This window comes from Neomonachus schauinslandi, chromosome 4, assembly GCF_002201575.2.
Source record: "Neomonachus schauinslandi chromosome 4, ASM220157v2, whole genome shotgun sequence".
Classification (NCBI taxonomy): domain Eukaryota; kingdom Metazoa; phylum Chordata; class Mammalia; order Carnivora; family Phocidae; genus Neomonachus; species Neomonachus schauinslandi.
The window spans coordinates 103,528,771-103,538,816 of record NC_058406.1 but is presented as its reverse complement, the minus strand read 5'-3'; positions in this window follow the sequence as shown (position 1 = coordinate 103,538,816).

The window sequence follows — 10,046 nt, the reverse complement described above, 5'->3', positions numbered from 1 at the left end:
GCGGGGAGGGGCAGAGGGAGAGGGAGAAGCAGACTCCCCACTGAGCAGGGAGCCCGACACGGGGCTTGACCCCAGGACCCCAAGATCATAACCTGAGCCGAAGGCAGACCGACCAGGTGCCCCTAAAGTGTATATTTTAAATTGGTGTTTTAATGTAAGTAAATTATACCTCGATAAAGAATTCTTTTAAAGCTGACTGGCTCAGGGTGTAGAGACAGGAGGGAATTAATTGTAGCTTGTTTTTTTTTTAAGGAACTGTAACTTTTTATCAGGGTAGGCGTCCTCAGCCTCCTGATCATCCATCCTTGATTTCTCTTTATTGTATAGATGGAGCAACAATAGCCATGTGGAGTGCCATCTACCTTGTTTCCAGAAAAGCCGTGTTCTGTGAATGACCTCCAGCACTCGGCCAGTCAGACCCAGACCCTGGCTGCCTCTCCAACCTTCCCGTTCAGTGCAGTAACTCAGTCCCTTCCATTCCAGTGGGCAGGCCCCCACCACCTGCCCGTTTCCGCGTCCGGCCATCCGCATGGCTATCAGGGAGCCCAGTTCTGTGACAGCTCACCGCTGGCCTGGAGAGCACGGCCATCCCTGAGCTTCTCAATGAGACTGGTGCCTGTCTCACCAGGGCTCTCTTCATCCCTTCTGGAGACAGACTGCCCCTCGGGCCCTCTGATGGAACATAATCATTTGGTGAGTTTTCTGGCTTTAGCATAGCATATTTACTCTAACATGCCCACGTGTTTTAGCCCTTTGATGCCTTCTTCCACCATATACCACGGCTGTTCTGGTGTTTCTGCTTCACTTAATGTGGGCCGTGGCTTCCTCCAAGTTTCTAAGAGCCATCCCGTCAGAATATTAACAGTCTCTCGGGGTCCTTGTCAGAGTATTAAGTCCTGTATCATGGGAGGGTGCTTCCATATCCATCTACTCGCCCTTATGTCCCACCCTTCTCGGTGCAACACCCTCGGAATCCAGCCTGACACATCTTCACCCATCTCCCGCCAGTACACGCTGGCCAGGCCCACTGGGGCCTCCAGGCAGTCTTCCGTAAGGGGGCGCCTGGCTGGTAAGGGAGGAGGCATGGCCTTTAACAGGAAGAAGTGGGTACTTTTGCAGTCCCAAGGGATGCAGGAGAATGGGGGAATTCAAGATTTTTTTAAAGCATCAACCCAGATGTCCCACCCAATGTCTCAGGGCCTCACTCCTTCCCAGCAGACCTGCCAGAGTTAAGAATTCAAACTTCTCCGGAGCTCTCCTACTATTACAAGTAAATCCTGGACCTTCTGAGCTTTTTGAGTCCTCAAGATGCAAGAGACAAAAGTCTCTTCTTAAGTTGCCAAGGAGGGCTTCGGGCTTTACAGCTGTCCTTTAGTTGGTGATTAATTACCCTCAGCCTTTCGTTGTCTTTCTCCAATGCACTGAGAGCCTGCAGCCGCAGCCATCCAATTCCGTTATCTTTGTAACTTCTCAGACCTGATATTTCCCCGACCAATGTGTTCCCTTCCCCCAGGATCCCACCCTAGCTCACAGCCAGCGAGGGTTGTAATACTGCCCTGAGCCAGCGTGCCAGGGCCGTGTGTGCTCCACCTACCACCAGTGACGTGGTCCTCTCGGCCAGCTGGCCCACAGGGGATTCAGCTTTAAAATCTCCGCTTGGGGGGCGCCTGGGTGGCTCAGTCATTGAGCGGCTGCCTTCGGCTCAGGTCATGATCCCAGGGTCCTGGGATCGAGCCCCGCATCGGGCTCCCTGCTCCTCGGGAAGTCTGCTTCTCCCTCTCCCACTCGCCCTGCTTGTGTTCCTGCTTTCGCTCTCTCTCTCTCTGTCAAATAAATAAATAAAATCTTTAAAAAATAAAATCCCAGTTTGGTCTTTCCGCCTCTGGCGGCGGCGGGAACACTGAGAGCCGCTGCTGCCCCGTCCGCCCATCCGCAGTGGATGGTCGTGCGGAGCGGCTCCAGCTTCGTGATCAAGAGGAACAAGCAGAGAAACACCACCGAGCCCAGTACCCTGAAGGCTCGCAACCCTTCCTGCTACAACAGGCTGATCCACCGCAAGACTGTGGCCGTGGAGCCCGCGGAAAACGGCAAACCACCCGCTACAGCGGTGGTCAGGAAGCGGAGCTCCGGCCAGGGAAACCCGCCACCTCCTGCGTAGGGACCACACCAACAAGAACGCCCGGGGCCACCCTCAGCAACATCAGACATGATCCGCGGCCAGACAAGTGCCGCCCAGATCTGCGCATGGCTGCCGGAGTCTGTGATGAAGAGGACGCGCCCGCCCCGCCAAGAGCGCCTGAGCACCTGCCCCCACCCCCCACGACTCCAAAGCAATAAAGATGTCAACCACCTCAAATAAATATATATATAATAAAATAAAATCTCAATTTAGAATCTGCTTTCCTCAGTAGTCTTGGCACCAATTCTTGCCAGGTTGAGTTCCAACATTCTTTGGGATGGAAATCTGAGTGAAGGTTTATGAAGGTGTATGTCAGGACAACACACCTGTGAGAGCAAGAAACCACAGCACCGGACAGAGGACTCTGGCGCTGTGTGACCCTTCAGAGTTGTTCCCCACAGAGGCTAGGGAATCAGACCTCTCTACTCCCACACTGATCAGTGGTTACTGGCTGTCTCAGGAGAGGGCATGAACTTCGATGATTTTTCAGTGGAGGACTTGAGAGGGGTCTCAGTGAGAACCGTCAGCCACCAACATTCCCAGCAGTGTGGGCAGGAGAGAGAGCCCAGGGGTGCGCGCTTCAGTCCTGACGAGGGGTATCGGGATGACACACCATGGCATCCACCACAGCACCTTTAAATATGAGGAGTAGGGTGCCTAAGACAGCTATAGACAATGTCTCTTCTCTCCTACATGGTTCGGTGTAGGTGGGTCTCACGGTCTGTTGTTTTACTATTGGAAGGGTCTTCAGCTGAGGGAAAAAAATCAGAAAGGGGCATATTACAAACACCACTATGATCTATTGAATACCTGTGAGCAAGAATACACTGGGCAGCGTGCCTTCCTCAAGGGAAGGACTACCTTTCCTTACACTCAGTAGATGTTCCCATAGCATCTCGTTCAAGATGACGTACAGAACAGTGAATTCATGAAACTCATGGAGCTGGAAATGACCTTGAGTGAGATATAGTTAGCATTCACATATTAGTTGAATGAATGACTCAATTTTGTCCTCACCTGCAGCTAGAAGGCTAGGTTAACTACCTAGAGGTAGAATACTTCCATGTTCCTGAACTATTACCTAGCCACATTTTGTTCTCCATGCTAAATAACTCTGGGTATTTTTTTTTCTAGCGTGAAATACTGGAATCACATTAGACTGGAAATCAGGAGAGTGCCAGCCCCTTGACCACTCTGTCATCTGTGGGCAAGTTTCTTCACCTATCACTAAGATTGGACTTGGTGATCTAAGGCAATTTCCACTTGGAAAAATTCTACGATTCAATACTCTTTGGCATTTGGTTTTCTTTAGTCATAAAGTGTGGAAATGAAACACAGTAATTGATTTAGCCTCCCTCTTCCCATCAGATTTTGTTTTCAGGTACTTGTTAATTGGACAATGAAGCGACCCTACAGCTACCAGAACACACCTGGCATTTTGTTCTCCCAGGCCCCAGAGATTCTCTCATCACTGTTTCTTTGAGGAATCTGTGCTGTCACTTCTCCACCCTGATGACCAAAGAATAGGGTACTTGGTGAAGTCCTGCTTCTGAAAGACCTCAGATTCCAGTCCACCTGGAGCCTGCGACAGATGGGGTCAGAAGTGTGACTACTGGGGCACCTGGGTGGCTCAGTCGTTAGGCGTCTGCCTTCAGCTCAGGTCATGATCTCAGGGTCCTGGGATCGAGCCCCGCGTCGGGCTCCCTGCTCAGCGGGAAGTCTGCTCCTCCCTCTGCCACTGCAGATCCGCCTTCTCGTGCTTACTCTTTCTGTCAAATAAAATCTTAAAAAAAAAAAAAAGTGTGACTACTGAAACACTTGGGTTGAGCCCTGAAGAAGTTTTCTTGATTCTAAGTCTTCAGTCTCATGTGAAATAGCCCTAAATTCCAACATGTCAACTTGCATTTAATTTTAGTTTACTTCCTCTTCTCACCAGGATGCCCACACCTGAGACCTCTCCTCAGTGACCGCTCCTGGCTCTGGGGAAATAATGCACTGAGTCCTGCTACTTCACTGAAATAGTAGCTGCTATCTATGAAGGCCTACCATGGGCCAGACATGGATATGGATGTCTGGGTGTGCAATGCCAAGCCCCGCAGCAAAATGCACAAGGGACACGTTATCCCCCTTTAGAGATGAAGACACTCAGCCACCCAAGGGAACAACAGGGATGGTTCAAGAGCACTGAAAATTTGTTTTTTTTCAACAAGCATTTAGGGAGAGGTAGTCGTATGCAAGGTACATTTGGTTCCTTTGGACTGAAGCTGAATTTTCCCAAGGATGGCCATATGCACATGCCAACCTGCTCCCAGGAAGATGTTTTAACACATCGAATGTTAGCATTCATAGAGTTTGGTCATGTCAATGATGTTCGAATGTAACATCTAGTAGCACACCCCTCTTTTCATAGATGTGAAAAGCAAGGCCCTAACAAACTTCATTAAACACAGAGATAAAAGTGAGGGAAGATTTCAGGAAGAACTTTGCTTGGAGGAAACGAGAATCGCCCCTCAGAGTTGACAATGGGGAGACATCATATCAGACAGGGGCCTACAGTCCTGGTCCATCTGTTAGCATTCTGCTCCCACACGGGGAGACACTGCCTGGCCACCTCCTTTGCACACCCATCATTCCTTGCATGTTTCTCTTACTTCACCTTTGAAACTGTATTATAATTATCTCTGTATCTGTCTTCAGTCATTAGGCTGTGAGTTCCTTGAGGAAAGAGAATCTTATTCCCAAAACCTTGCACCCTGGGTACATAATGTACCATAATATTTGTTGAATAAATGAGTGGGCAAGTAAGTGAATGAGTGAACAAATGAATAAATGAATAATCAACCTTGCAAGGTTTCTTTTTTCCCTCACTTTGAAGAAGGAAACATCTAGTGAGCTCATGGAGCAGGGCTGCCAGAGACAAGGCCCTGGATGTTGTAACTTCTAAAGAAATTTCCTTCTACAAGAATCTGTGAATCTGTGACTCTTCCCGCCTTCCTAAGCCCTGTTTCTCTTTTCCTGCTGACGGTTTCACTTGGGCCTAAACAGGTGGCCTCCAGGGGTGTCTTCCCCTTAGCAGCCACGCCCAGGAGAGGGCAGCAGAGGCCCGTCTGGCTAGGAGAGCGCCTCGCTATCTAAACGCTGCCCTTCTTCCTCGCCACCCTGCGCTATGGGGACGGGGGCAGCCTACCGCAGGCCTGGGAGAGCCACTGCCCCAACTGTGAGGAGGAGCGGCTGACACAGGTCACCACAGGTCATGCGGTGGCACAGTGAGGCCTGCCTGTTAGTCCCCATTACCTCCAATATCGGGTCCTATCTGTGCAACATTTCCAAGAAGCTCCTACCATTTTCAGCCTGAAAGTAAAACAAATCTCAAGGGATGAAAAATGCCAGATCCCTGTATGCTCAAGCTTCTCCTTACAAAAGCCCATCCTTGACCCAGCTTCCTCTTCCAACTACTGCCCTTCCCCCGTCTCCTCTCACCACCATGCTCCTAGAAAGGCATGTGCATCCACACCCACATCCCCATCTCACAAAGGCCAGGAAGACCACTCCCAGTCCAACTCCCACCCACCCCACCGCAGCGATTCATACTAATTTCACCCACACCCCAACTACAAACCCAGCAGACACCTTTGGGTCTAAATCCATCTCCCCATTTACCCTGCCCCCATCTACTTCCCTTCTGTGTTAGTGAATGATCCCATCATGGGTCCCTTTGCCCATGCAAGAAACCTAAAACTCATTGGAGAATCTGTACCCGCCCTTATAACTCTAACCCACTCAAACCACAATGCTGCCCGCTCTTCTCCTAAATACGAGACTCCATCTCCTGTTCCCATGCCCCTGCACAGATCGGGGCCTGGGCGCCACAGCTCAGCCTTCACTCAGCAAGTGCACTCTGGGCAGCTGTGGGTGCCAGGCCCCCAGTGACCAACACGGCTGACCAGGCCAGCTCTCGACACAGCTCACATAGTCCAGACCACAGACAGTCACAGGAGAATAAGCAAAAAAGATCACATCAGACAGCAACAGGTATTGTGAAGAAGACAGTGATAGGAGAGAAGATGGCAGGGGCGGGGGGGGGGGTGGTTAAATTAAATATTAAAAATGTCTGGATCCCTAGGAAAGGACTCCGAGAAAGTGACAAGAAGCTCTCTAGGGCACTGTTGGCTGATTAAATACTCAACTTCCCAGCCTCCCTTAAAGGGGGCCATGTACACAGGTCTGGCCAATGAGATGTTAGTGGGAGTTGGCAGAGGTGGAAGGGGTGTACTGGGGAAGACGTGCTTTCCAGAAAATCGCTGGTACAGTCCCTGCCTGCTCGTCCTTAGACCATGAGGGAAAAGGAGGAAACTGCAGAGGCAGGCCCTAAACCAACACTCCAGACTTGCTGTGTGAGAAAAGAAAGGCTTGCTCCCTTAGCAGAGGCTCCCTTTCAGACCAGAGCATCCCAGCTGGGCTCCCTAGCCCTGTGAGACCTGGGGAAGAACAATCCAGGCAGAGTTCAAAGGCCCTAACTCCGGAACTCGAGTGGCAGGTCCGAGGGAGGGAGAGAAGACCTGTGTGTCTGGAACACAGGCAGGTGGGAGGCAGGGGGCAGAAGTCTGAGGGATGGAGGGGGTCTTGCAAAGCTCCGAGGCCCCTGGAAAGCCATTTGGATTTAAGTGCCTGGAAGACCATGGAAGGGTTTTAGGCAGGAGAGTGACCTACTCTGATTTAGGTTTCTCTTTTTAAAGATTTATTTACTTGAGAGAGCACAAGGGGGCGTGCAAGTGGGTGGGGCGGGGGGGGGGCAGAAGGAGAGAATCTTCCATCAGACTCCCTGCCGAGCATGGAGCCCCACACAGACACAGCCCATCCCAGGACCCATAAGACCACGACCTGAGCCGAAACCCAGAGTTGGACACTCAACTGACTGAACCACCCAGGTGCCCCATGGTTTAGGTTTCTTAAAGGGTCATTCTAGCCGGGACAGGGAGAAGGAACCAGCGAGGGCAGATACTGCTCTGGGGCTGACCCAACAGCAAATCCCACTTTTTTCTGGACACCGTCTTCTCTAGAAGCTCGAGTTAAATTTCCCTTTGCCCGTCTCCGGAGCACTTGGGTGGACCACAGGACCCTGGTCTGGCCTGTGAGACGTGGGTGGAAAGGACATCCAGGGAAACTTTGCTTTCCTGACAAGAAGGGACGGGCTCAGCTGGTGTGGCTCTGCTGTCTTCTCCCTGCTGGAGAACAGAAGCAGCCCCTCGCAACGGTGGGGCCACAGGCTAAAGCTGCCCAAGTGGAAGGGACGGAAGCCTGGTCTGGGGCCTGTGGACACCACTGAACCTTTGAGTCTTGCCTACAGCCAGACATTCTATTGGGAGAGAAAAATAAGCCTCCATCTGCACCAGCCGCTATAAACTGGGTTTTCTGCTGCGTGCAGGGCGGGCTCTCAGCTGACAGTGGGCAGGAGTACCCCAGGCCCGCTGAGCCCTGAGTGAGGAGGGGCCGTGGTGAGAGGCAGTGGCGGCTGGGACGACAGGTCTTTCCACTTCTAGTCAGCTCCCTCTAGTTTGTCTTCCACACTCTGGCACTTTCTAAATGCAAGTCTCTTCATGAACTCCTCTTGGCTTAAAATGTTTTGCTGGCTCTCCATTGCCTACATGATAAAGATCAGCCTCCTGTGCCTCGAGTGCGATGCTCCTTGTGATGGGTCCCAGCTTCCTGTCTGGTCTCTTATCCCTACATCGCACCCACCTCCAGTCAGACCCCCTTGTGACCACTGCCCACGTGCCAGGCACTGTCCCTTCCTTATTCCCAACCCAGCAGCCCTAAGTGCTGCTAATTACACGTCTTGGTTTATAGATGAGAAACCTAACCTCAAGAAAGTTAAGTGGCTTGGCCAAGGCCACACATCTAGTAAGTGGTGGGTCGGGATTAAACTCTGGTGTGCTTTCAAAACAAATTAGAAATGTATTTTTCTCACTTGTCAAGAAGTCTGAAGGCAAGCATTTGCTGGGTTGTTCAAGTGCTCAAAGATGCCACCAGGACCTCGGTCTTCTGATCTTTGCTCTCTGCCACTTTGGAGAACTGGCTCGGGCACCCTCCTACTTGTCACTTCACGGCTTTACCATGGCCACTCGGCTCTAGACATCACATTCAGGCTCAAAACAGTAAGAAATGTGGGAAAAAGGAAGGCTACACCGACTTTAATCTGTCATCCCGCGCGCCCCCCCACCCCGCCATTCTTGTTAAGAAAGCCAAAGCTTTCCTAGAAACCCGCAGCACATTTTTACCCTCGCTGCCCCTCACTGCAAGGCAGGCTGGGAAACCAGGGACCGTGGTTACTGTGGTTGGCTTAGTATAAATACCATCTACCACTTGGGGCTGAGTCCACGGCTGCCCTCAACAAAGCTGGTGTTCAGTCAGCAAGGAAGAAAGAGGTAAGGAGGATGAGCAGGTGACACACAGGGTCTGCTACAACCACCGTGCTCAGCAAAATGGAGGCGCCTGCGGTAGCCTGGCTCCCCCAGGCCACTCTCCACATCTTCCTGGCAGATCCTTTCCCACCTATCATCACATGCCAGTTTCCCTGAGGCCTCCCTCACTCCTGCAAGTAGACCGGGGATTCTTTCTTCCTCCTTCTCTATATGTACCTACATCCATCACAGCTGTGTGACTTTATAGTCTTTATAGCGGCTGATATAACATGATTGCTCACTCAGTTACACAAGCATTCATTCTCTCCACAGATGCTTACTGAGCACTTACTATACGCCACACACAGGGCCAGTAGTCAGGAATGCAATGGTGAACAAGTCCGGTTTTTAGATTTGGTCCCTGCTCTGATGGCACTTTCAGTCTACAAGGTGAGCTATCCGGACAGTTCAAGTTTGGGGAGCAAAGCTACACATCTCCTCCCAGACTATCAAGCACCACATGGCAGGATGACCTCCCTCCCCACCTTACTCTCTGACCCTGGCACTCGATGTCACACAGAACAGATGCACTAGGACCACATGCCAAATGCATTCTTTCCTTGGCTTTGAAATATATATTCTAATCGAAATGCATTTCTTTTTTCTGCCAGGAAACCCCCCAAGAGTGAACCAGTGTCCTCCTGTGGCATCACATCATACACCCAAGCATCTGAAAAACACTTTGCCCTCTCCCCACCTTATTGCAGGCCTCTCTTCCCAGGAAAGCTTTCAAGAGAGTCTAATTTAACACTTTATATCAGAGGTCCTTAGTACATGTGAGTTTTCTGCTGAAGGCTTCGTCTGGGTTTTCTAAGCAGGAGTACCTCACTGTCAGGGCCGTGGCCGCTGAAGTGTGATTCTGAAAGCACTTGAAAGAACTCTTAGGGTTCCTGCTGCAGAGCTTCTTATGCATCGCTTTTCTAGTCCTCTCCATGCCCGGCTTTGTTGCCCTTCCGCCATGGAGAGGCTGGTAGCCAGGAACACGACGGACAGAGACAAGGGCAAGAGAGAAAACGCAGCCCCTGCTTTGGGCTAGGCCTCTGTTGCCATAGTGGCATGGACCCGAGACACCCAGGTGAGAGGCCCTTCATACAGTGGGTTGTGGGTTGTGGAGGCCAGAGAGGTGGGGCATAAACATGGAAGACATCCATGCCTTCCGGGCCTGAAAAGGATGTCAAAAGGCCAACTGACCCCCTCCCCTGCCTGTTAGCTGAAAACCAAATGGATGGGCGGCTTACTGCTAAAAACCCTCAAGAACAAAGTCCACCACCTCTGAGTCACCTGTTATTCTTATTTCACAAGATGCAGGACCCTGAAAGGGTTTTCTTTGTCCAATCTCATTTTCTCGCTGTCCTTCCAGCCCCGTTATTATTGCTGGTAGAGAAAAGTTAAACCACCACTGGTAC